At 39.6% G+C, this 26,499-nt stretch overlaps 1 pseudogene; it reads left to right on the top strand.

Moving 5' to 3' along the window:
* The first annotated feature begins 272 nt into the window (after positions 1-272).
* On the top strand, positions 273-2,880 carry LOC112634266 (annotated as a pseudogene).
* Positions 2,881-26,499: the final 23,619 nt, after the last annotated feature.

Genomic DNA, 26,499 nt, shown 5'->3' with positions numbered 1-26,499 from the left:
ACTGGCCACATTCTATAATCTCTTTGCTTGAGTGACAGTGTTCCACTCCAATCTAACAGGGGTGCATCTCTTAACTGGTAATAAATGAGTGGGAGTTACACAAAGACAAGTGGTACTCTCGTACATCCGATCTTGTGATTGTCAACATCTACAGTTATTCAGTTGAATATTGAATTCAATCTATGTTGAATCACTTCAGGAAATCCAGAGAGTCCTCATTACACATGGTGAGTGTGTTTCCTCAAGGAGGTACAGTACTTGGCATCTCTTAGATGACTGTGACTCACCGCTTCGTCTGGCTGCTATACAAGTACGTATTGTTTTATTGAATAAGAGGGTAAAAAGTCACATAAAACATTGCATACTACAAATGGTCAGGGAATAATTTGACTTGCCTTGGTGCAATTTAATTTACACATTGGACTTCTAGAAAAAAAAAATTGTTCCATAAATACAGCTTAGTCTGGGCACATGAACCTTGAATGGCTTTGATTATTTTTGTTGTTGTTGTTGAATTCTCCTTGCCATTTTTTGGATTATAATATTTTTGTCAGATAGACTAAAGCTACTTTCAGGCAGGGAGAAAATTAAATAATATGAAAAGAAGATAAAAGGGGCTTGTAGTAAGCAAAGTAGATGAGTAAGGTAAATAACATAGGTTTTTCTCAAATTTTGAAAACATTACCCTTTATTCTCAACCCTGCTGAATATAAATTCCTTCTTTGCACAGCTGAAGTTTTTTAATTACCCTTCTGATTAGTAGCCATATTTAAGGTTTGACATGTTGTCTCCAGAAAGGAAATATAATGAACTTGTTTTACAAGCTCAGGTCACACCCAGGGGATATTGCTTTAAATAGAAGAAACATGCTGGTTTTGCAAATTATGCTTGTTCTATATGATGTCAACATCCCTGGAATTTTACAAATATGAGAATGTTTAGATAAATACTTTATATACAGAGATTCTAATTTGAGCACTTCTTTTCTTTTCTCTCTCTCTCTTTTTTTTTTTTTTTTTGAGACAGGGCCTCACTCTGTTGCCCAGGCTGGAGTGTAGTGGTACCTTTACAGCTCACTGCAGCCTTGACTTCCTGGGCTGAAGCCATGTTCCCACCTCAGCCTCCCAAGTATCTGGGACGACAAGCAAGCACCACCATGCTGAGATAATTATTAAATTTTTTGTAGAGATGAAGTCTCACTATATTGCCCAGGTTGGTCTCGAACTTATGGGCTCAAACAATCCTCCCACCTCGGCTTCTCAAAGTGCTGGGATTGCAGGCGTGAGCCACCGCGTCCAGCTGAGCGTTTTTTTACTGAAGGAAAAAACTAGATGACAACTAGAATATTATCTGGATATTTCCAAACATGGCATGAGTTAATCCTGAAATATCCAGCTAAGTGATGCTGGAGTGTCTTCTGAGAGGCTACCTGAATTATTTGGAACAAGTGAATGACGGATATGGCTATACATAGACTCAGTCTGCATTTGTTTCTGTACAGAACCAAAATTAAGGAAAGGGGACAGTCACAAAACACGTTCTAGAGCTTCTCTTGCTTCCCCCATAGCTTCTCTATGCTTCTCTGAGGCAAAGAAAACCTCGTTGTCAAACAGGGTTCCACTACTGGGCTGAGTTATAGGTACAAATTTCAGTCCTTTATTTCTCATACATTGCAAACTTTGTTTTCTGTATTTTTGTTTTTACTTTTTAAAACTTTCTATATATCAGTGAATTGCATCCTCCAGCTCCTTTTCTGATTTAAAGGTTGACTGGAGTTGTGCCGTGGTCTCATGTAGTGCTGTTTTCTGAGATACCCTTTGGGTTGGAGATTGTCCCAGCTCGCGTTGTCCCATCAACTGTCCTCCTGTACCATGCTGAGAGTAGTGCCATCTTTGGTGAGCACCAGGCCTTGGACCCAGCTCCCCTGGAGCATCTCATGGTCATTTTCCCTCAACTTCTGCTGTATCCTTCAGATGGGAAGGAAAGAGCAGAAACCCACCCTTCTCCCCTTGAGTCGAAAAATGACTTCCAGGCTGGCCAATAGCATAGGCTGCTCCATGACGGGATTGTAATGGCTTCCGCGAGCATGCGTGTTCCTTAAAGGAAGCCGGGAAAAGGCGCCTTAGAGGTGTTCTAAACGCAGAGCACCTCTGTAAGATCAAACTTCATGCCCAATTAAACGCTGACCGCAGTTGGTTAGCTCACTGTTCTGTGCGGCTGCTGAAGAGATGAGCCTGGCCAGGTTAAAGCTCATATGACCTGAGTGTGGCCCAGATGAACCAGGTATGCAACCACAGGTAAAACCTAAGTACACAGAGTGAGGCTAGTGGACTGAATTAAGAAGTGGATACTGGGGAGGCCGCAGCGGTAAAAATGGCGGCCCAGAGGTAAGAAGCCTGAAAAGTCGCAGCAAGCTGGAGCTGCCGGAGGACCTGAGGAAGAAGCCGAAAAACCTGTGAAAGCTAAGACTGTTTCTTCCAGTAATGGAGGGGAAAGTTCCAGTGGCAGCGCTGAGAAGCGATCAGCTGAAGAAGCTGCAGACCTCCCAGCGCTGAGAAACGATCCGTGAAGAAGAAGCTGCAGACCTCCCAACAAAGCCTACAAAGATCCCCAACTTTGGATTTGCCATAGGTAGTCAGACGACAAAGAAAGCGTCAGCCATATCCATCAAACTTGGATCAAGTAAGCCTAAAGAAACTGTTCCAACTCTTGCTCCAAAAACTTTCAGTAGCAGCAGTTTTTAATGAAGATTAAGATGGATACACATCAGCTGGACCAAACTCCTTCAATAAAGGAAAGCATGGGTTTTCTGATAACCAGAAACTATGGGAGCGAAATATAAAATCTCATCTTGGAAATGTCCATGACCAGGACAATTAAATGATGTTTTGAAATTGGGGTGTGGGATGGGTGGAAAGTTAAAAGGAACAGTTTCTTTTTTTTTTTTTAAAGAATGGTATAAGACTATCTTTGGAGCCGCTTTTTTTTTTTTTTTTCCTTTTTTTTTTTTTAAAAGATCGAGTGGTACACTAATAAATGAGAGTTTGAAATTAGAGGTAATTTATGTTTTATCTACAGATTTCAAGACATTTGCTAGTTTTGTAGTTTCATATGATTAGTTTTCAAAGGTTACAGATAATAAATAAATCAGAAATGTTATCTTTTTGAGAACTGCATTTTTTTTTTCACAACTATTAGCACATTAAGAGGGAAGCACAAAAAGTTATTGTTTGTTTAAAACTGCAAGCACTTAACTCTCTTAACTCCCTTATTACCTAAACTTGCCTGGCTGCCAGGAACAGCCTTATAGAGAGAGGGAGTATTGTATTGGGAGGAAAATGCTACTGAACTATTGACTGAACGTAAATTTAGATAAAATTAAAATATAGCTTTTTTTCCTTATGGGCGTTTGTTTTGTTTCAAGTCATCGTAAATTAGGTATTACATTGCTATCAGTGGATACAGACGCTTAGCTCTTAAAAGAATTTTTTAAAAATGTAAACTGTTGAATATTTGAAATAGCCCACTTTACCTTAATGAGTCTTGTCTGTCTTTGTTAGTCTTCAAAGAAAAACCATTTGCTACAAAAGTAAATCAGTATTTTCAATGTGCTGCTCTTGTTTTTGTTTATTAGCTAGTTCCTGTAAGCATTTCCACCAGAACTTGACACAAATCATAAGGAAGCGGTTTCTTTTAAAATACAAACCACCACCAAAAATTTAAATGTACATATTGCTTAAGTATTTGGCTGTTTTTATTTTTTAAAAGGTATAAACACCAAAAAAATTAACATTGTATGAAGATGGAAAACAAGAAGATGCACTTTCTGTAACTTTGTTTAAGGATTTAAATTACTAACTTGTGAAATCCAATTTGAATTGAACTTAACTACTGGCTTTCTTACTAGTAAAATTATATGGTTTATTTGAAATGTATACATATTGACCAATGGCCTCTCAAAAAAGCACATTTTAGTACTGAAATAGAAGGAAAGGAAATGCATCTTCAAACATTTTTTGGAATCTCACCACATATACCTTGTTAGATTTGTGTATTGTAGGATGTTTGTTTTTGGATTTTTGTATTGTATATGAACTTTTAAAAAAACGTAACAGTTAGACACATCTTTAAAAGCATAGTCACAGACAAAAGAAACATACAGTATAAAATTTCCTTGAAAACTCCTACAATATTATGTTTGGAGGCAGCTTCAGACTGTTTTATTGGTGGTAACCGCTTGCTGAGCTCTTGTAATCGGTAATAACTCTAGAGAAGCAGCCTGTGTATATTCCTAACACTTTGTTCACTAGCATTGAAGTTTATAATAGGCCCAAGTGAAGCAATGGAAATGTATGTAGAATTCTTAGTTCTTACATGATTTAATTATATCAAGATATATGAATTTAACTTACTTTAATGAGGCAAACTATCCATTTTTCTCCATTTTGTTGTTAAAGCAACATAGCTCTCCTGCATATTCTTTTCTTGACCCAAATGAAATATTAACCTAAGGTCAAGCAGGGAGAGAGAAATGACTAAGATGAATGTCTTTGCTAAAATACCAATAAATTTGTCAAACTCAAACTCAAACTCAAAAAAAAAAAAAAAAAAAAAAAAGGAAAAAAGGGTGGATTCACATGGCAGGATCCAGGATCCAATCAGTTTGAGCTCTGGCATCACCCCATGGCAGGATTCAGTCAGATCATGCTTCTGGCATCACCTCATTGAAAGATCCAATCAGATCATGCCTCATTACCCTACACTTATAAAACCTGACCCAGTCCATTGCTCAGAGAGAGACTGCTTTGGGAACTATCTCCTGTGTTCTCCATACTTGTTACAAGTAATAAAATTGTCTTGCAAAGAAAAAGAAAAACTGTCTTCCTAGCCTAGCTAAAATCTTTCTCTCTTCAAACTCTGTCCTCTTGCATGTGCTTAGGCTTTTAGGAATAAAACTCAGGAAGTCCTGTCTCAGACAAGGAAGCCCAGAGTCTTCTATCTGCTTGAATGCAGGAAGAGAAAACAGAAAATGTCTCAAAATGTTATCATGTCACAAATGTTGTTTTGCTTTTGGACTCTAGTTCCTGGGTCTGGACCATGATAAATCTGATTTCCACAACATGACATAGATACAAAGGGGTTATGGGAGTTTGAAATCCTGCTTACTATAATGTTGATTAAGAAACATGAGTCTCATCTCCACACACCTGTTAGAATGACTGTTATCAAAAAGATGAATGATAATAAGTATTAGCAAGAGGTAGAGAAGGGGAACTCTTGCACGCTTGTGGTAAGACTATTAATTACTATGGCCGTTATTAAAAACAGTATGAAGTTTCCTCAAAAAACTGAAAATAGCATTACCATATGATCCAGCAATCTCACTACTGGGTGTGAATCCAAATAAAATAAAATTAGTATGTCAAAGAGATATCTGCACTCCCATGTCCATTGCAGCATTATTCACTATAGCCAAGACAGGGAATCCACCTAACCACCCTTCAATGGAAAAATGGATGAAGAAAGTGTGGAATATATACACAATGGGACACTCTTCAGCCTTTAAAAAGAAGAAAATTTTGTTATTTGCACAACATGAATAAACCTGGTGGACATTATGTTAAGTGAAATAGGCCAGGAACAGAAAGACAAATACTACATGATTTCACTTATATGTGGCATCTAAAAAAGTTGATCTCATTACCAGAGGCTGGATGAGGGCAGTGAGAACTGGGGAGATATTTGTCAAAGGATATACAATTTCAGTTAGACAAGAGGAATAAGTTCAAGAGACCTATTGTACAACATGGTAATAATAGTTAATAACAACGTATTGTATACTTGAAAATTGCTAAGAGTAGATGTAGTAGCAAAATGTTCTCACCATAAAAAAATAAATTTGTGAGGTCACGCATATGTTAATTAGCTTGATTTAGACATTATACAATGCACACATATTTTAAGACATCATGCTGTACACCACAATATATACAATTTTTATTTGTCAATTAAAACATTTTTTAAAAAGCAGATGAATCTCATGGTACATGGACTTGCATTAAAGATTGGGGTTCGAATTCTGCCCCTTACTACTTACCTAGCATGATAAGTAACAATCTTGGTGTTTCGCCCTTTCTTTCCTTTGCCCCATCTCTCTACTACTATTTAGTTGAGACCTCCATTATCTTTCACCAAGATCAACATAACAATCTCCTAACTGGTCTCTCTGTCTGCAATCTTACCCTCTCCAGTCTATCGTCCATCCTAATGATAAATGGAAATGTGGTCATCCAAAGTCCTCCATCAAAACCCTTCAATGACCCCCCCATTGGCCAGAGGGCAAAGTTGGAGCTTCAAAGCAATGATTCATAGTTAATTCAATGATCTTCGTAATCCTTTATGATCAACTTCCTCTTTCCACTCAGTGGCAGATACTTGCAGTTGTCCTCCAAATTTCATATTGTCCTCATTTTTCTTTATTAATATAGCCACACATTTTTAACTGAGCTCATTGGTCATCATAACGGAGTCTATTGAAAGTCCTCAGCAGGTGGTGTGACGATGTGACCAGCTCTGGCCAAGGAGCTGTAGGCAGAAGTGTCTAGCAGCAGCTCCTGTAAATCTTAAAAGACAGCTGGTGCATGTCTTTTTTTCCTTTTTTTTTTCCCCTTTCTCCTTCCTGCTGCGCTGAATATGGATATGGTGAGTGAATCTAGAGCAGCCGTTTGGAGGTATGAAGAGATCCTGGAAATAGAGGCCATGTGTATTGAAACAAAGACTGAACAACTCCAAGTTCCTGAAGACTTCATTTCACCAACCTAGAACCTCCTTGTTCATCACAGGCAGACTTATTCCTAAAGCAAACGCTCTCATTTTCCTTCCTTCTCTACTTTACAACCATGCTGAACTGCTTGTTATTCCTTGAACTGATCACATAGTTCTGTGCTTCTGTGCCTCGCCTCTTGCTGCTCCTCCACCTTATGCTTTGTCTTTCTAGCAAATTCTTTCTCATTAAGATCTACCTTGATCATGCCACTGCACTCCAGTCTGGGCAACAGAATGAGACTCCATTTCAAAAAAAAAAAAAAAAATCTACCTCTAGGGCTTCCAGCTTTGTGAAGACTACTTACTCACAGCCAGGCAAATTTGGTGATTCTTTCCATTTTCCATCATTGTATCTAGTCCATCTGCCTAACCTAGTACTGATCACGTGCTTATGTTTTGTTTACTTATGTGTTCTACATAATAGATGGTGAGCTCCTACAGGTCATGCTTTTTTTTTTTTTCATCTCTATATTTCTATTGCCTAGAATGAAATTGTGACCCAAAGAATAGGGTTGCACAAATGAACAATTCAATAAAATTCTCTGAGTTTCTATTATTTCCTCCTCTATAAAATGGGAGTCATAATAATTCCCATTCTAGAGATTTTTGAGAGTCACATGAGAAGAAAATGAGAAGGTTCTCTGTAAACATAACACATTATCAAGAAAACCAAGGCATTGTGTGTTTATCCAAATTTCTCTTATCTGGTCAATAACCTTAGACAAATATGTTTTCTGTAGAATTCAGAGTTACTGATCTATTTTATATCTACATGAAATGGAAACAAAGGAGGAATTGAAAATAGGACACACTTCTGATATTAGCCATGTAAAAATTAGTAATATAACCAAGGGTTCTTAAGGCCAATTTAATTTCTGTTGCTAGGTACTTGAATATATTTGAGTACAACTATCCTACAAACCCTTAGCTCCAGGTAACCTCTTCGACCACTGGACAAACATTGCTCCATTTAATATAGTTGTACTTAAAACAAAAGTGGTATATATCAAGCTGATTCCACTTGCCGAAATCACTTCTGGATCGTAGAATAGGTGTAAGAGCCAAGGACTCAAGACATTCACTTTTTCTTCAAGTCAGCTGCTTTAAGAGAACACAGGATGGTCAGAGCTGGAGCTGGAGCAGGGGCAGGGTGTGCTCTTGTTTCTGCTGTTTTAACCTAAACAGCCAGGGAACTCTGGACATCGTTTGGAGAAAGTGCGACCAATGGAGCAATAGGCCTGCTCAGAGCATGCTGACTTCTCTCTTGGGACTAATTCTCTCTTCCGTTCTACGCTCTACACCCTCATGAAGTCATCCACCAGAGCCATCATGTGCTTGTGTCCCTCTGTGTTCCTGCAACCATCTGCTGACTCTAGATCCTTGCTTTAGTCCTTTAACACTTCCCGGCACCAAGATCTCACGCCTGAGAGTCTAAAAGCACCACCCTCCCCCAACCCTTTTTTTTTTTTTTTTTTTAACAGCAATCAATTTGCTCCCACCACTCCCAGGGAATCCAGTCTCATTTTTGCCTGTGTTTTCCTGTCTGGGGGTGGTGATGGTGGTGAGAGGGTGGAGGATAATTTTAATGTCACTTCTTACATTATGAATCAGTGACATAAGCTTTTAAAGCCAAAAGTATTTGTAAGATCTTTTAAAATGATAGAAGATTTAACTACCTTCATTCTCCTATTTAAACTGATTCAGAAGGAAATACAGGGTTGAAAGTTAAGTTTGGGCTCTTCTCTTCTGTATATTTGCAAACGCACAAAGCTGGGTCTGTTATGTCCTGTCTGAAAGGCTATCTATTTGTACAGCTTTATGCATCTCTTCACAGAACACCCATGAAGTCACAGCTCATATTTCTGCTTTAAATATTCGATCTTTTGGCTTTAAACACCCATAAGGGTTATTTGTCAAAACGGATCTTAAACCTCTCCCCACAGCTCTGCAGCAGATCTTTAAAATCATGCTGTTGGGGTGGGAAGGAAAGGGTGGGGGAGATGGGAAAAGTTAGCCATTCAGCAAGCATTTATGGAGTGCCAAGTACGTGCAGAGCATATGGTATCTAGTAATAGGTGCAGTGAGGGAGAGAGAAAAGACATGGAGTAGAGTACATGTTCTTACTCTCAAGATGGAGACAGAAACATAAGCACTGTTTGTTCAGTCTTAGATCTAGACACTTTAACCTTGTTTTCTAAAGATGTTTGTATGAAGAGCAAAAGCCAGCAACCTCAGGCATGTAAGAACATGTTAACAACAGTGGTGTGTGTGTGTGTGTGCGTGTGTGTGTGTGTGTGTGAGAGAGAGAGAGAGAGCAAGAAAGAGAGGAGGAGATAAAGCATATGTTGGTATAGGGATAGGATTAGGATGGGGGGGAAGAAGAAATAGTCATGCCTTATGTAGAAGGTCCTTTCTTGATGTGTTTTCTCAATCATCTTCTGACCCAAGATGCCTTTCCTTAGCTTTTTGAGACCACAGTAGTGAGTTCCCATGGCCCCTTTTTATAGCAACGCACTTGCCCCCAGCACTTCCCTGACCCTTGGGATCCAGCTTGTTTTTCCAGATTTGTGTTTGTTTTGGTCTTCTTTGAGGGCAAACTTTCTTTATTGTGCCTAACCATTCATTTCTGCCACATACCTCTTTGGTTCTTGTATTAGTCTGTTTTCACACTGCTATAAAGAACTGCCTGATAATGGGTAATTTATAAATGAAAGAGGTTTAATTGACTCACAGTTCTACATGGCTGGGGAGGTCTCAGGAAATGTACAATCATGGTAGCAGGTGCAGGGAGAGCAAGGCATCTTGTTCACAAGGTAGCAGGAAGGAGAAGTGCCAAGTGAAGGAAGAAGAACCCTTTATAAAACCATCAGATCTCATGAGAACTCACTATCACGAGAACAGCATATGGGAAACCACCCCCATAACCCAATTACCTCCACCTGGTCTCTCCCTTGACACATGGGGATTATGGGGATTAAAATTTAAGATGAGATTTGGGTGAGGAAACCAAGCCTAACCCATATCAGTTCTGTACTATACTGTGGCTAGACACTTGGAAGGACACCTGTCATGTGTGGGCTGTGTGGGCCCAGGAGGGCTGTCCCCATGTGCTTAAGCAGGTGTGGCCTCCCTTAGCAGATATGGGTACCCAGGAGGCCCTACCAATCTGGTTCTCATGCTGTGAGTGACAACTTAGATACCACTGTAAGGTACTCTCAAATCCTTATGGAGGTGGAGACTGACAGGCTTGGATTTGAATCCCATTCCCACTATTAGCTATATTATAAAAACTTATAAAACTACATTGAGCCTCAGTTTCTTCATGTGTCCAGTGGAAATTCTCCCATAGTGTTATTATGATAGTTAAATGAATTAATGCATACAAAGGGCTTAGCATAGTACTTGGTACATAGTAAGCACTCAATGAAATGTTAGTATTATAATATAAATATAGCTTTCATTAATACGCATGCATTTACTTTGAGACTGTTCTTTGTGGCCTAAGATATATTCGTTCTGTCCTACAAAGTATATGACTAAGAGAAAAACAGGAAATGTGACTTACTCCATCCATTAAACAAGCTTTTTTAAAGCACTGACTGCATTTCCAAGTACTGTATTAGGTCCCTCCCTCCACCTCCCTTCATCCTTCCACAAACACTTATTGTGTGCCTATGAGGCACCAGGCATCGCATTGGATTCTAGGAACTAGTGATGAAATAGACAAATATGTTTCCTTCCATCACAGAGCTCATGTCCCAGGGAGAAAGACAGGTATTACACAAGTAAACCCAGGTTTACTTAGAACCAGGGATAAATTCTAGGTGCTACAGGTAGTGCTCATGGATCATGGAGACCTGCAGGGTCAGGGAGACCAGTGTGTTATGAATTTCTATTTATGAAGCTAATTTTCAAAAAGGTAAGTTACTTGGCTGCCATTAGGTCAACAACATTTTTTATTATGTTGCTGCTAGGCGTGGCTGGCATTTTCTAAGGAGATATCAATCAAATCCATAATTTTCCAACTCTGTATTTTAAGTGGCAAAATGTCTCTAAATTAGAAGATTTGAATATTATGCTTATTGATAAAAAGACATATAAAGTATCAAAACTTAAAAGAATAAGTTCACAGGTACAACCTGGTATGTGCTTTACCAAAACTTAACAAAGCATGCTTTTTATTAAAACTTCTATTCTGAACTTAGTCACCAAGTCCAGACTTAACTAGATTATTTCTTTGTACATCATCTTCCATTAACTAAGACAAAAGCCAGAATACAAATGTGGTTCTAAAACTTCTCAAATTATATCTGTAATTTTTTCTGCAGCCAATAGCATCAATGCCATTATACAGGGGTCAAACGGATGGAGAACTCTATGTTTATTGATAGCCAATTATGTGTGAGTGCCAAATGTAATCTCATTTAATTCTCACAGGAGCCCTGTAAAATAGGTCTTATTTTTATCTCTTCTTACATATTAGAAAATTAAGGCCCAGAGAATTTGAAAAAATTTATTCAATTTTGCACACAGGGCTCATATTCAAAGCTGAGACTACCTGATTCCAAATGGTAGTACCATGTGAAATGGTACTCCCAATTGGGCATGAATGATCTATTTGCAGAAGGGCAAAGAAGTATATTTCCACGCATGCATGGTACATTTTAATTTATATAATCATGAGACAGGCTTAGATAATATGGCAAAACCCCTGTCTCTACAAAAAATACAAAAATTAGGCATCGTGGTGCGTGCCTGTGGTCCCAGTTACTGGGGAGGCTGAGGCAGGAGGATCACTTGAGCCCAGGAAGTCAAGGCTGCAGTGGGCCATGATTACACCACTACACTCCAGTCTGGGCAACAAGGTGAGACCCTGTCTCAAAATAAATAAGTTAAATAAATAAATAAATAAATAATCTAATCACTGCAAATCTAAATAGTCATATAATAATCACAGTTTAGCACATAAAAACCCCATTGTAGTCTGTATGTCACAAGTTATGTGCAATTTATCCTGGGCTCTAAGATTTCCTTCTTAGAACCCTTAAATCTGTTTTTAAAATTCTTTCCATATACTACAGTTAAAGATAACAGGACAATGAAGGACATTCAACATGTCACAAACAGGAAAAAAGAATATATGTTCACTTTTTCTAAGGTTATAAAAAAACTTATTAAAAGCTCTCTTTTCAGCAAAGTAAACTTGCCAAATTGGACCTCATTCAATGTGCCTAAAGTGGAACTAATCCATCTTCTTTCGGGACTGGATTAGTCTTGCCTTTCCTATTGCTTTCCATGGGATCATCCGTTTCCCCAAGCACCTGGGGTCAAACCTTTGTAGCCATCTTTGACTCCTCTCTCCTCATTCTCCTACGTTCAGGCAAGTATCATTAAGAATGAGAATGCCAGCCTGAACAACATGGTGAAACCCCATCTCTACCTCCACCAAAAAAAATACAAAAATTAGCCAGGTGTGGTCATGCATTCCTGTGGTCCCACAAACTCAGGAGGCTGAGGTGGGAGGATTACATGAGAATGGCCTCCATATATCAAGTGTCAGTTTACATTCACGTTTTTATTTGATCCAATCTTCATAGCAGCCGCACTAAAGTATTTGTTATCAAATCCATTGGTAGATGAAGGGACAACCTCAGAGAAGTCAGAAGCTGATAATTAGTGAAGTGATTTGAACCTGGGTCTTTGTATACAATAAAATATTATTCATTTTTCCTACATCATTGATCTTCTACTCATCTATTTCCTTTCATTACTCATGAACTCACCTTGAGACTGACTTGCATTTTTTAAAAGCTCAAATGAGTGCTACAGCTTGCTAGCCATTTTTCTTGCCCCAACTTCCATCCTAACTCTATGCCTTAAGCCAGATTTGTTTTCCCAACCATTCATCTTTCTCCACTACCTAATACAGTAGTTCTCAAGCTACTAAAAACCAAATAATAGTGATGTGTCACTCATTTACATTAAAAAGTTTAGTTCTTTAAATTATGCTCTATTTTAAACACCTCTCCCTTTTTTTCTTAAACTACTTATCCTGACCACAAGCCAATGTGAGTATATGTGTTTATTTCATATTGCCTGCAAATAGTACTATGGCTTCTAAGACACTGTTGTGTCAATTTGAGAATCACAGCCCTAGATGATAAGGGCTAAAATGACAGTCAGGTGCCTCTAAATCTTTCCCTGTTTCCTACTACTCTTCAATCCAGCATGCTTCCTTGGCTGCCCAGGGCTGAAGTTCCTAGCCCAATACCTGGCACCCAGGAGGATTCACTCACTGCTTGTTGCCCATTGTTCCACTCATTACTCATGAAGCGTACTTTGCTACAGTCCATTCCTCTGCTTTGCTCTTATAGTGACCCTTGGTCCCAACTTCTCTCTTTCCTCTCCTTTTTTTCTCTCTTTCGCCCCTGTTTTAAAAGATCATAGTTAATATTTATTGAATGCTTCTAATGCTCTAGACACTTCCCAAGGGCATTACATGTGTTAACTCAGCTAAGTGTCTCAAAACCCTTCTGTTGTGAGTATTTGCAAGACCTTTTTTTCCTGACCTCAGTTTCTGAATTTGCAAAATAGAGATTAAAATAACACTCACCTAATAAGATTGTTATGAGGGTTAAGTGAGTAAATACACAAAGTTCCTAGGATGTGATAAACATTTGACAAGTATTAGTCATTATTTTTATTAAGCCACGTTATACTTTTGGACCTTTAAGTTCATGTTGATTAACAACTTGAAAGTAGCCAGTGCAGCTATTCAGGACTCAGCCATGTCTCCAGAGTCCAAACTCTCAAACACTGGGCTCCACCACCTCCTTTTTCTCCTTTTTCCAACTCACTCAAATAACCTTTCCACTCTACAAAGCTTTGGTCACTCATTTGTGTTCCTAAAATACCCTTTGACTAGTCTGTGGTGTGTAGCAGAGTGCCACACTCATATAGATAGTCCCTTACCTTCAGACAAGACTTCTAATTATTATGAAATAATCTCCATCTTTGTTTCAATTGTATTAACAATTGAGAACAGACCTGTGCTAGTGATATAATTTTCCCTTTTCCTACTTGTATTGGGGACTGCCAAGACTATCCCCAGGGTCAATGATTTGCTAGGAACTTACAGGACTCAGCACAGAGTCCTAGTCAGGGCTAAGAGTTATTACAGCAAAAGGATACAGAGCAAAATCAGCAAAAGGAAAAGGTGCATGGGGCAAAATCTGGAGGAAACGAGACATAAGCTTCGAAGAATCCTCTCCCATCGGAGTCACACAGGATGTGATTAATTCCTGCAGCATCAAGTTGTGACAACAGGTATGAAATGTTGTCCATCAGGGAAGCTCATTAGAGACTCAGTGCCCAGGGCTTTTATTGGGGGCTGATTACATAGGCACTCTCTGCCTAGCATGTAATAAAATTCCAGACTGGGGATTCCTTTCCTTATTCCTTATGGGAATCATGAAAGCAGGTGTCCAGCACAAACCACATTGCTTGTACAAACAGTTTAAGCGCAGTGAGCCTTCTTATCACTTCTGGGAATAATGGAAACCCTCCTGTGATGGTTAATTTTATGTATTCACTTGGAGTGGGGTTTGGGATGAGATTAACATTTAAATCAGTGAATTTTGAATAAGGAGACTGCCCTCCAATATGTGGATGGGCCTCATTTAATCAGTTGAAGGCCTGAATAGAACAAAAATACTGGCCTCCCTGAACAGAAGGGAATTCTTAGCAGGCCACCTTTGGACTGAATTGGCTCTCCTGGGTCTCCACCTGCCAGTCTTTATTTTTATGTTTTATTTCTATTTTATTCATTTATTTATTTCTTGACACAGAATCTCACTCTGTCGCCCAGCCTGGAGTACAGTGTGTGTTCCCGGCTCACTGCAACCTCTGCCTCCCAGGTTCAAGCGATTCTCACGCCTCAGCCTCCCGAGTAGCTGGGACTATAGGCGTGAACCACCATGCCCAGGTAATTTCACCTTGTTGGCCAGGCTGGCCTTGAACTCCTGGCCTGAAGCGATCTGTCCGCCTCGGCCTCCCAAAGTGCTGGGATTATAGACACGAGCCACTGCATCTGACCACCCCCAGCCATTACACTGGAAATGCACTATCTACTCTCCTGGATCTCAAACATACAAATATACACATATACATGCATATTATATATGTATACAAATATACACATATATTTACAAATGTATACTAATATACAAATGTATACAAATATTTGTATACACATATATGTACATATGTGAGTATATGTATATACATATATGTGTATATGTGTATACAAATATGCACATGTATTTGTATATGTATATACACATACACATATCCTATTGGTTTTGTTTCTCTGGGGAACCCTAACACACCCCTCAAAATCCAAGTTCCTAGATGCCAGCCAAGGATCAGCCTTGCAAGCAGGTCTTCCTAAGGCTAGCAGTCTCTGGCCTGCTTTGTTAAAGCTTTTCTGCACACTAATAATTTTTATAGCAGTAGAAGCCATATGGCAATAATGCCATGGAGCAGCAGAGCCCATGAATAATCAAAAACTAGGGGGTGGAGAGAAAGTCAGTAGAGAGAAGTTGGCTGGTAGTGACAGAAAAGTAAAAGCAACAGGCCGGGAGCCCTGGAGTGAAGGCTGCATTGTAAGAGCGGAGCATCCAAGGAGGAACCAGGGGAAGTGTGTGGCTGGGGAGAAGGTTGGGCAAGTCACTAGATGCTCCTTTACCCTGCAAGACCTGACCATGTAATTGTGGTTGTGGTAGATAAAAGGTGTCTGGAAATTCTTTGCCACTCTTTACGTAATGATATGGGATCTGTTCCCCTCTCCTTGAATCTGGGTTGACCTGTGGCTTGCTGTAACCAATAGAATGCTGCAGAAGTGACACTGTGGCTGTTTGAGACATGAACCTTAAGAAAACCTGGCAGTTTCTGCTTTTGTGCTCTTGGGAGCCCGGAGTCCCCATGTAATGGTAGTCGGCTGCACTGCTGGAGAAACCACTGAGAGAGAGTGAGAGAGAGGGAGGGAGAGATGCCGGACCAGCCCCAGCTGTTTCAACCATCCCAGCTGTGGTGACATGCATGTGAATGAAGTCATGAAGTCATTCTGTATTATTTGAGAGTTAGCCCAGTTGAGACTCCAGATAATACCACCTGCATGAGTGATTCCAGGCAAGACCAGCAGAATTGCCGCTTAGCCCCACCCGGATTACAGATTTCATGAACAAATAATAAAATGGTGTGGCTTTAAACCACTGACTTTTGGGGTGGCTTCTTTCCTAGCAATAGATAACTAATACAGTGAGGCAGCTGGAACTATTTGAGGACAGTGGCTTCATTGTAATAATGGAGCACAGCAGCAGAAAGCAAGCGATGTCTGTAGCCGGGGCAGCAGGATGACTCCGTGAGAGTTGACACAAGATTTTCTTTTCCTTCCAGTTTCCACTGTTTCACAACACTGACATGTGTCACTTTACAAAGAAAACAATCTGTACCCTTCTGAATTAGGCTTTACACTAGAATCTTTTCCAGACCTTCCCAACCCTCAAACCAAAGTTTGTGAACAGTGGATTGAGGTCCCATACACAATGAGTCATGTTTGTCTTCTGAGTGCCGATTGCCTTAGTGGAGACCTTAGATGATCACATCCCATGCCCTGAAGCTTGTTTCTTCATGCAGGGAGCCAAAATACATTGTATAACCTCATCTCCGGCAAAGATTCTCAACATGCGCCTGACTATGTATGTGCAAGATGCCAAATTGGTGAGTCCAAAAATGTAATAATTATCCCTGAAACCAGTCTGACTGATTTCATGGACAGAATTAATGGGGCATTTTGTGGTAGGAGAAACTGGACCTATGACCAATTGTTGCAAATTTTATGTCTATTTTATGGACAAGCAAATCAAGGGGGACAGAGAGAGAGAGAGAGAGCCATTGAACAAGTCAATATTGAAGGCAGGGACATCACCCATGGCTCCCAAATCTCCTTCAGGGCTTTCTCCACTATTGGCAGCATTAGTTTTCATTGGATGTGCGTATATTGCTCTGCTGGAGAGGGCATAGTTAGAGCCCTGCTTTTTTTTTTTTTTAACCTTAAGTAAAGTATCTTTCTCCTTTGTGATATCGCTGTTTTACCCCGGACACTTGGTTAGTTTCTTATGGGCAGTCTCAGTCATCTCTTGAAAAAAAAAATTCTGGTCAGAAATAAGCTCCCAAAGGATCATGTGTTGAGAAAGAAAATGTAAATCCAGCCAGTAGGGTTGGGAGGAAGGGAGTGGGGAGTGTGGAGAGACTCTCTCTGCTGATAATCTTGGAAGAAAGAATTACCTGACTTAGAAATGTGATATTTTTCTAGGCCACCTCATTTCTTCTGATTAAAAATAACCACTTTCCATTATGTTCATATAAGAGAAAAATGAATGAAAACATATCTAGGAGGTAGCCTAGAATGATAAATCAGGGAGAGTATAATCTACATGTGCATATTCAGTCAGTAAACACTCAGTATTTATAGCATATGGAGAACTCATTCATTCATTCATTCATTCATTCATTCATTCATCACCTGTCCATTGATCCATTTGCTTAACAAGCATTGACTGAACAGCTACCATAGGCAATGTTCTATGGAGATGCATAAGGTAGAGAACATACTTCCTGCTTTCCAGGGATTGCTTTTATAGTCTCATAAAGAAGATAAGACAAGACAAGAACACAAAGAACTATGATCAAGGTAATAAATGAATAAGCACCATAGGAGAGAAAAATAAAGTGAGATGAAAGTTCAGAAAAGGGAGACATCACTTCTGGCCAAAGGAAATATAGAGTAGAAAGATTTCTTAAAAGTAAAATCTATTACCCTGCAACTCCTAGTTTAAAAGCCTCACATAGTTATTAGCTCTGTGACCTTGGGCAAATCATAAATTTTCTGTGTCTTAGTTTGCTTATCTTTTAAAAGAAAGGGTTGAACTAAATGATCTTGAAGGTCCTTTCCGCTCTAAAGTACTGGGATACATAATTTTTCATGCGAAGACCCAGCTAAATATATGACAAACTATTCTTTATACAACTAGAGTAACTCTTTAAATCTAAATAAGATCATGTTACCCATGGCTTAAAAACCTTTCATGGCTACATTTCAAAGAAAACTCAGACTTTTCAGATGGTCCACAAGGTCCCGCAGCGTCTGACCTCACGTTCTCCAACCTCATCTTCCCATGTCCTCCTCCTACCCTGCTCTCTCCACCCTCATCCTCCCCATGTCCTCCTCCTACCACTGCTCTTGCACTGCCAGGTCCTCCTTGTCACTCCCCTGAATGCAACGGTGAGGACCTTCACACAGGCTGTTTCCTCCGCAAGAAACGCTTTTCCACTTTTCTTAAAAAAAAAATACGTGTATGTGTGCACGTGTGTGCATGTGTATGTGTGAGTAAAATTTTTATAAAAGGAATAAAAATACGGTTTTAAAAAGTCAAACGATACTACCACAGGATTATAACCCAAACCCATAGGGTTGGTGCAGCTGGAAGGAATAGAAATCATATGTTTCAATGTCTACACTTGTGCTTAGACCCTATTCCTTTGCACCTCCACTTCTTCTGGGGCCAGCATCCTGGGTATGGAGCCACTCCAGTTCAACTTCTCTACAGAATAGTAAGATTCTGGCATCCTGGCAGGGTGAGGAGGAACACTTGCCTGGACCTGGGTAGAGGAGAGGGAGGAGAGGGTCCAGGGGTTTCAATGTGCTTTATACTGACTTTTAAACCATTCTCCTGATTTCTCCCCAGAACTCCACCCTTACCTGCCACAGACTAGGCACCATCAATGGCTGATACTTACTAGGAGGGGTTGATGCTGTGATTTGGCTCCTTTGACATTGGCATCCAGCTTGCTCACACTTGGTATACGGCATTCTTACTTTTGCTCACTCCTCCTTCCACTTTTTATCTTCCAAAAATATGTTTACTCTTTGCAATCACAATTCTCTCTCTCATCACCTGTTTTCTTTGTCCTTCTGAGTTTCTATCTCATTAGTTCCTTTTATACACAATTTTAGAAGGGTCTGTGGAAAGGTAAGGAAGAATGTCTTGTGTCTTCCATGTTTAACTGAAATGCCTCTTCCTTTACTCATTTTAAAGCTTTTCATTCTTTTGGTGTCAGCTTAAATTTGCTATCAGCTTAAATTCGCTATCAGACTTCACTGACCAAACCATGTCTAAATAGATCCTCCTGGGATCATCTATGAAAGCACCCTGTTTTTTACTTTCATAGCATTTCTTATAATTTTAAGCTATCCTTATTTGTTGAGTTGTTAACTTTAAATAAATATATTTATTACCTCGTTTAAGGTCTGTTGCTCCCACTAGAATGCATACTCAAGGAAGACAGGGACTGTGTCTGTTTTCTTCAGCTGAGTGCTTAGCACAGTATCTTACCGTGACAGATGCTCAAGAATTCTGACTGATGAACGCTGACGAACAAGGGGACCAAATCTTAGACTCCACTGACAGCACCTCCAGGGCAACAGCAGACTTGAAAGAAAAAAGACAAAGATGAGCAAATTGCACAGAAGCGTGGATTCTTCACCCAGACTTTGTCCAAATCCCAGAACTACCACTTGCCTAGTGTGTAACCTTGTGGATAAATTGCATTAAAAATGGAGAATGGAGATAATAATGGTATACCTACCTTATGAGGCTATTAAAAAAGTTAGAATTAGTCAGTAGAGGTAGCGCACATAGAACAATGGCAAGCATATAGTGCTCCATCAGTTTTGGCTATTAGGTGTTAGAATACTTGGCTTGGGGTGGGGGCCTTGGTTTGGTGAGGAGCCTCCTTCCAAGTTTTGCTCTGAAAACTTAAAGCTAAACTTCCATATATTACACACATGTTGGCATTGTTTGTCTGAAATGTTTAGAACCCGATTTTACTTCTGGGTTCTACTTATGTTCTCACTGTGTTCATACTTATGTTGAGTAATTTGTAAGGTGTTTGGGAGTTCTGGTAAAGCAGGGCCCCTTAGGGCATCCCCAAACAGAAGACTTCTCCTTGGGAATGAGGTATATCAGGGAAGACAGGGTGAAGGATTATAGAAAGGAGATAACTTGACACACTTAAAAGAATGGAAGGTTTGGAAGGAGTGGGATGTGGAGGTGGAGAAAGGGAATTCGGACACCAGACAGACTTTGGTTGAAATGCCATTTCTACCATGACTAGCTACATGACCATGAGCAATCTGCTAGACCTCTTAGTGCCTCCACTTCCTTAGCTATAGTAATTACATGAGATGATATACACAGAAAATGTAGGCTAGTACCTGGTACAGAGGAAAACACTCTAGTATTTAAATTATCATTATTAGGAGTAGTCAAGGTTCTGCCATCTCTGAATCTGACTGGCAATGTGGCCTTGGAATATTCACTTTCCTTTCCTATGTCCAAGATACTCATCTATGAAATAAAGTTGCTCTTTATATTTATATGCTGCTCGTAAGTCAGAATTCTGCCAAGGGCTATCTTTGGAGACCTCTGCCTGACCACCCCCAGCAACACCCAACCACACACAAAAGCTCCTGGGATGTTAGGTCTTTTCCACATTTTGCTAGATCAATATTTCCATATTTTTTGTCTGCTGCTGTACAAAGTTAAACTACATTACAGTGCAAAGGGTCAGTGCAAGCCAGTCTCCAAGATGGCCTTTATCGATCCCCATCTCCTTGTATTCACACCCTTGTGTTGTCCCCTCACACAATGAATGGAGCTGAATAGTGTAACGAATACAATTTTTCAGAAATGACAGTGAAATTTCTGAGACTAGGTGGTGAAAGACATTGAGGCCTCCACCTTACTTCTTGGATCCCTCACTCTTGAGGAAGCCAGCTGCCATGTCATAAGGACACTCAAGCAGCCCTGTGGAGTGGTCCATGTGGCAAAGAACCTGGTCAACAACCAGCACTAACTTGCCAGATGTGAGAGTGAGCCTGGGCCTCCCAGCTAAGCCACTTCCAGAACCTAAGCCTCATAATTATAATATGTGTATCATCTGTGTGTGATAATACATGCTTATTGTTGTTTTAATCCTTTATGTTTTAGAGTGATTTGGTTACGCAGCATCAGATAACTGATACAGGGTTCCCTCGTAACATGTTACGCACAGCTGAGTCCAAGTTCAGGCCTTCTGGCTAACCTTGGCACTGGTGGAAACCCTATGAACCTTTCCAAAATCTCACTCGTTTCTCCTCCTTTTTAGGTAGCAGGCCTCTTTCTCAGATCATAACACTGCATGACAGTTCCCTTTTGTTATTCTGAATTGTTGCTGTTTTTTTCTTTTCAAGCCTTATTCTGAGGTTTCTTGAATACCAAAGCCTGCTCCAGAATCTGACAAGTTTCAAGGCCTTTTCCTTGACTAGTGATTTTCCAAGGCCCTGAGAGGGGCTCATGCAATGTGTTCACATGATCACATGGATAATAAAATTTGTGAAAAAACAGTAGTTACCTATAATCAGTTAAGATCACTGTCTCTCTGCTTCAACTTCCACTCTGTCTTACTCTCCCTAACATTCAGTGATACTGGAGTGGCCATGGGCATGTTTAGCATTCAGCTAAGGGGAAGTTTACTTTAATTTAGGCTTAGTGGGATGTATTTTTGTGGTTCACAGGCACTTTTTTGTGTGTAGATTTAAGTTATTTCTATCCTTCTCGGTGTTGGAATGGTTTCCAGCAACTTTCCTACTACCTACTTTGCTGACACAAAGGTGCATAAACAGAAGTCCTATAGTAAGTATATATCTTGCACCATATCAGCCTGGCACCAGGAGTATAGGGACTGGGGAGAAGAAACAAGGTTTGAAAACACAAAGCCAGAAGCTATTCTGTGAAAGTTCTTCCAATCTTCAGATATATAGAGTGACTAGATCTATACCTAGTCAACATCACCAAAAAAAAAAAAAAAAAAATCCAAATTGTAATCATTCATGCCAGAATAAAGAATGAATTATTGTTCTGTTCACTGTATAGATAGCTACATTACAAAGTCATTTTCCTGCAAAGAAGTGAATGGCCAATAAATTCACAACAAAAAAAAATTTAGCAAAATAAGTATAAAAGCACATCAAGCAGTAATAGGGGTATGCTAGGCAGTTAATTAAAGCAGCTAGTATATTTTTTTCCGGGTTTTGTCATATTTGGGGTATTTGTCAGCTTTTAAAAATGTGTAATGCATTGTGATTTCTCTTTCTACAGTAACACACACTTTCAAGCCTGATTTTGTATTTATAATTTGGTTATGAGCATGGGATTTTGCCCATCAAACCTGGCCCTGTTCCTGCTGTGTCCCATTTAGTTCTAGATCTCTGTAGGAAGAATTCCTTCTTTTCTATGCTCCCCGACTCTGGCTTTGGATTTGCGCTAAGCTGCTCTCCTCTCGCCACTCACACAGCCCTTGTTCCCAGCCAGTCTCATAGGACATTCTGACTCCTTTTAGTTCTGAACCCTTTCTCTTCTGGATGCATGCTTCCATTCAGTTAGCAAGTATAGCATTCTCTCTCCTTGAAGCGCAGTTTATTTTTGAAGGCTTCATGTTCTTTTTCTCTGACAGAAGCCAATGGCAACCCCAACTCATCCCCTGACAAGGAGGATCCTTCCAAGCCGCTGTTTATTTCACCTGCCTCATGACCACCATTACCCTGCCAGCCCCAAGACAGCAAGAAACACATCCATCTCCCTCAGTCATGCTTAGAACACTGCTGGCACACAATGAATGCTTGTTAAAGAAACAAATAGGTATATAAATTAATATCTATTGCCATAAAGATGAATTTTATGTGATCAATCATAACTTACAGTTCAAAATCTAGCTCTGACTAGGCAGATTGCCCCCTAATTCATGAACTTTAGGTGAAAGAATATGTTTTCACCATAGAGATGTCTCCTTTGCTTTTACATTGTTGAGACTTATCGTTAAGTTTTCTTCTCTTTTTTTCCCCTACCTTTTGTTCTAGCCTCCCACTCCCACCTAACACACACACACAGTCTCTCACACACATACACACACAGTCATACACACACAGTCATACACACACAGTCACACACACACATACACACGAAATTGGTTGTGAATTGCTGGAGGCTTATGGTTAGAGTTATTTAATTTACCACTTAATTTTGTTGGCCAAGTGGCTGGCCAGGTGAAATCTGGCAGTTTGGTGAGAACAGAGGAAATTCTGCAGTTAGGGATAAGCAATGCCCTTGTGAAGGTAGGAGAGGTCCTGTTCCGGCTGACAGTTTGCAGAAGATGAGAAACACTATCCTTAAAATGGGCCTCAGGAGAGAAAATGCATGTCTAGGAATAAACCTCTGTTAGTTTTCTCATTGGTTAACAGGAAGGATGCCTTATTTTCCCAGTAATAATACATTTCCTTCATTGAGATAAGTGACCTCTAGTTTTATTTCCTTGCAAACTAGATTATAACTCTCTAAAATGAAACACCTCACCCCATGCTATTTCCTGGAATGGAGTGGACAGCTGTTGTATTTGCCTGTCTAGTATCCATTACTTGTTATTCTGATAACAGTCCACTGAGTTTATGGTGGTGGGGGTTCACTCCATGCCTGGATCCTGGGGTAGGCTCAGGACTCAAGCCATGTCAGACATTTTTGCCCCACAAATAAAACTTGGGTAAAGTGTGAAAAAGTGAATATTGGTGCACTTCTTTTATCCCGACCTCAGTGGCCTGAAGAAAATGTCCCATTTGTTCCTGGCCCAACTTCCTTGAAACTACTCAAGTTCCTATACTAAGACCTGGTACTTGTGTTTTCATTTCTGTTCTATGTGTTAGTTCTAAACCTTTCTTTTCTTTTCTTTTTTCCTAAGTGTCTAGAGGTGAGTTTCTCTTGTCTGCAATCAAAGAACCTAGCAGATGCAGTAATATATTAAATGGGCCTGAGTTGTGAAGAAGACCAAAATCTGGGACCAGACTCAGTTACAACTGCACAGCAGGGAAAACTTGTTTCTCTAACTTTCCATTTCTTTTTCATTTTTGCCTTGCTTTGAAACCAAAAATTCCTATCACCATACCTATCATCACACTCAATGCCATGGCGCCCTCTCCTTTTTCCTAGTAACATCTAGTCTCTGAAAAAGCACCGATCCTAGTCATCATTTATTTGGTCAATCCTTTTTGAGCACCTATTATATGTCAGTTATTATTCTAGGTGCTTGGAATATGTCAGCAAAACGTCTGTTGCAGTGGGGCTTATATTCTGATGGTCAAAGATAGACAATAATCAAGTAAATAAATAAATTAATGAAATAACTGGGGACAGTGATAAGTAGTATGAAGGGTGAGGTGATACAGATGACTGGAGGGTCAGGGAAGACTTCTTTGAAAAGTGGACATTTAAGTTGAGACATAGATCATTTGTGGAGACCAACCATCTCAAAATATGACCGGTGGGAGAGGAAAGCTCTGTAGGCAAATAAAAGAGAAAGAGATCAGGGACATATAAGCAGGGCATATTCAGGGCCCAGATCACGCTGGGTTTTGTAGACCATGGCAAGAAGTTTGGATTTTATCCTCATTGTCATAGAAAGCATTAGAGGGGAGTGACATGATATATATTTTTAAAAGATTACCGATTGCAGCATAAATAATCAATTGTCAAACAGAGAAACCAGATAGGAGGTCATAACAGCAGTTGTCACAGGAGATAATGGGGCTTAAGCAAGAGTGGAGATGGAGAGAAGTGAGATGATATAAAACATATTTTGGATTTGGAGATGCATGTGCTGGAATAGGAGGAGTGATGGCCCCATTTGCTGAGATAAGGACAATTAAAAAGGTAGTGGTGTGATGGAGGAGGCAGAATCCTGAGTTTTATTTTGATCATGTTAAGTTTGAGATTGTTCATCAGATATCCAAGGGGAACTGTCTGGAGTCATGTTGAAGAGTCAGGACTGATGTAAAGTTAGGAGTCATTAGCATATAGATGGTGTTTAAGGCTTGAATAAAATATCTAAGGAAAAACTGTAAGCAGGAGACAGGGCTATAGACCAAGCCCTGGGGCAGTTGACTATTGAGAAATTGAGCCATCACTAATAAATAAATAAATTTTATTAATGTACTTTTCAATGTTCTTAATCAAGATCTTAAGCCAGATCTTTGACTTTGGATGAGTTCATAATCTAGCATAGTATTCTAAGGCATTTATTCATTTATTTTTTAAAGGTAGGATATTCCTCAATAGAAATCTTAGGGCTAAATCTAACAGCTGAAATTGGAAGTACTCTGGTTGGGGTGTCAGGGGGTGGAGGCTGTTCCCAAGCCCTGCCCTGTTAGGGCCCCCTCCACCACCCCCTTTCCAAGAGTTATACTTGAAATGCTCTCTGACTGAAGACCCTTCATGAATCTCTATGGCTACATGGGGAACAGAGGGAAAAATCCCTCACCTCCTTAAAGTCTCTGCTCAAATGTCAAGTTTTGGTAAGATCTACCCTGTACCCCCTTTTCACACTACAGAAAAATTGCAGCCTGTCGCTAACCCCACCTTAGTCCTCTTAATTCTTTTAGCCTGATTTTGTATAAAGTGTATATCAGATACTAACATACAATATGTTTTGCTTATTATTTTTTTCTTTTTAAAGAAAAATATGTTGTCAGAACATAAGCTCCACACAGGAAGCATTTTTATTTTCTGTACATTGATGTGTTTCACTCATTTATAAATACTGTAGTGCCTGGCACATAGTGGCACTCAATACATAGTCCTTAATGGATGAATGAACTAATGTTACAAAAGGGGCAGTTTCTTAGTGGACACAGCATTTATGTATCCCTCAAATATTTACTGAGTATCTAAATAACCTAAACTTTACTAGATTATACAAGAAAACCAAAGGCATTCAGAAAATTAAATTTTAAATAAAGTTTTGTCTTAATCTAGGCATCTTGGATAATTCAATAGTTTAATTTCCAATTCTAGAGAAAAGTAACAATTTCCATTTTAATTTTCACAAGTAGTAGGTTGGAATATTAGGCTCAATTCTCCATGCTCACCCTACAAAAGCGTTTGCATCCACCCCCTTGTCATATAACTTTGCAGTGCTTCTGTAGAGCAGACAAGGCATTCATCCCTGCGGTTAGGCTTTGCCATGTGACTTTTTCTGGCCAATGGGATGTGAGCAGATGTGTTCTGCGCAGAGGCTTCATTGCGCTTGCGTGGTCTCGTTTGTGCTCTTGGGCATTTGCCATCTGCCATGAAAAAAGCAAGTCCCAGTCAGCTACCAGAGTGAGAAATTAGGTGGAGCAAACCTGAACTCACCTAGAGCCTGCCAGTGTACAGATCCTCAGCCAAAAAGTGAAACTTTATTGTCGAACCCACTAAGATTTCATAGTTGTTTACTACCCAGAATTAGTATATTCGAAATCTGACTAATGTAGCCACAAATAAACATAACTAACTTATGAATAGTAGCTCTCCTAACTAGAATTTAATATAGAAAGAAATTTTCACCTTTCATTAAAATTAAAATTAAAGGGCATTTCATGTTTTTTCTAAAACTTCCTTGAAAGTGAGTGCATTAAAATATGAAAAGTGAGGCATATTTCCTAAGACAAACATAATTTAAGGCGCTGTTCTAATGAAGGTGGAATGTTCT

This window comes from Theropithecus gelada, chromosome 11, assembly GCF_003255815.1.
Source record: "Theropithecus gelada isolate Dixy chromosome 11, Tgel_1.0, whole genome shotgun sequence".
In the NCBI taxonomy this organism is placed as follows: Eukaryota; Metazoa; Chordata; class Mammalia; order Primates; family Cercopithecidae; genus Theropithecus; species Theropithecus gelada.
This window is presented reverse-complemented; position numbering and strand designations above follow the sequence as displayed.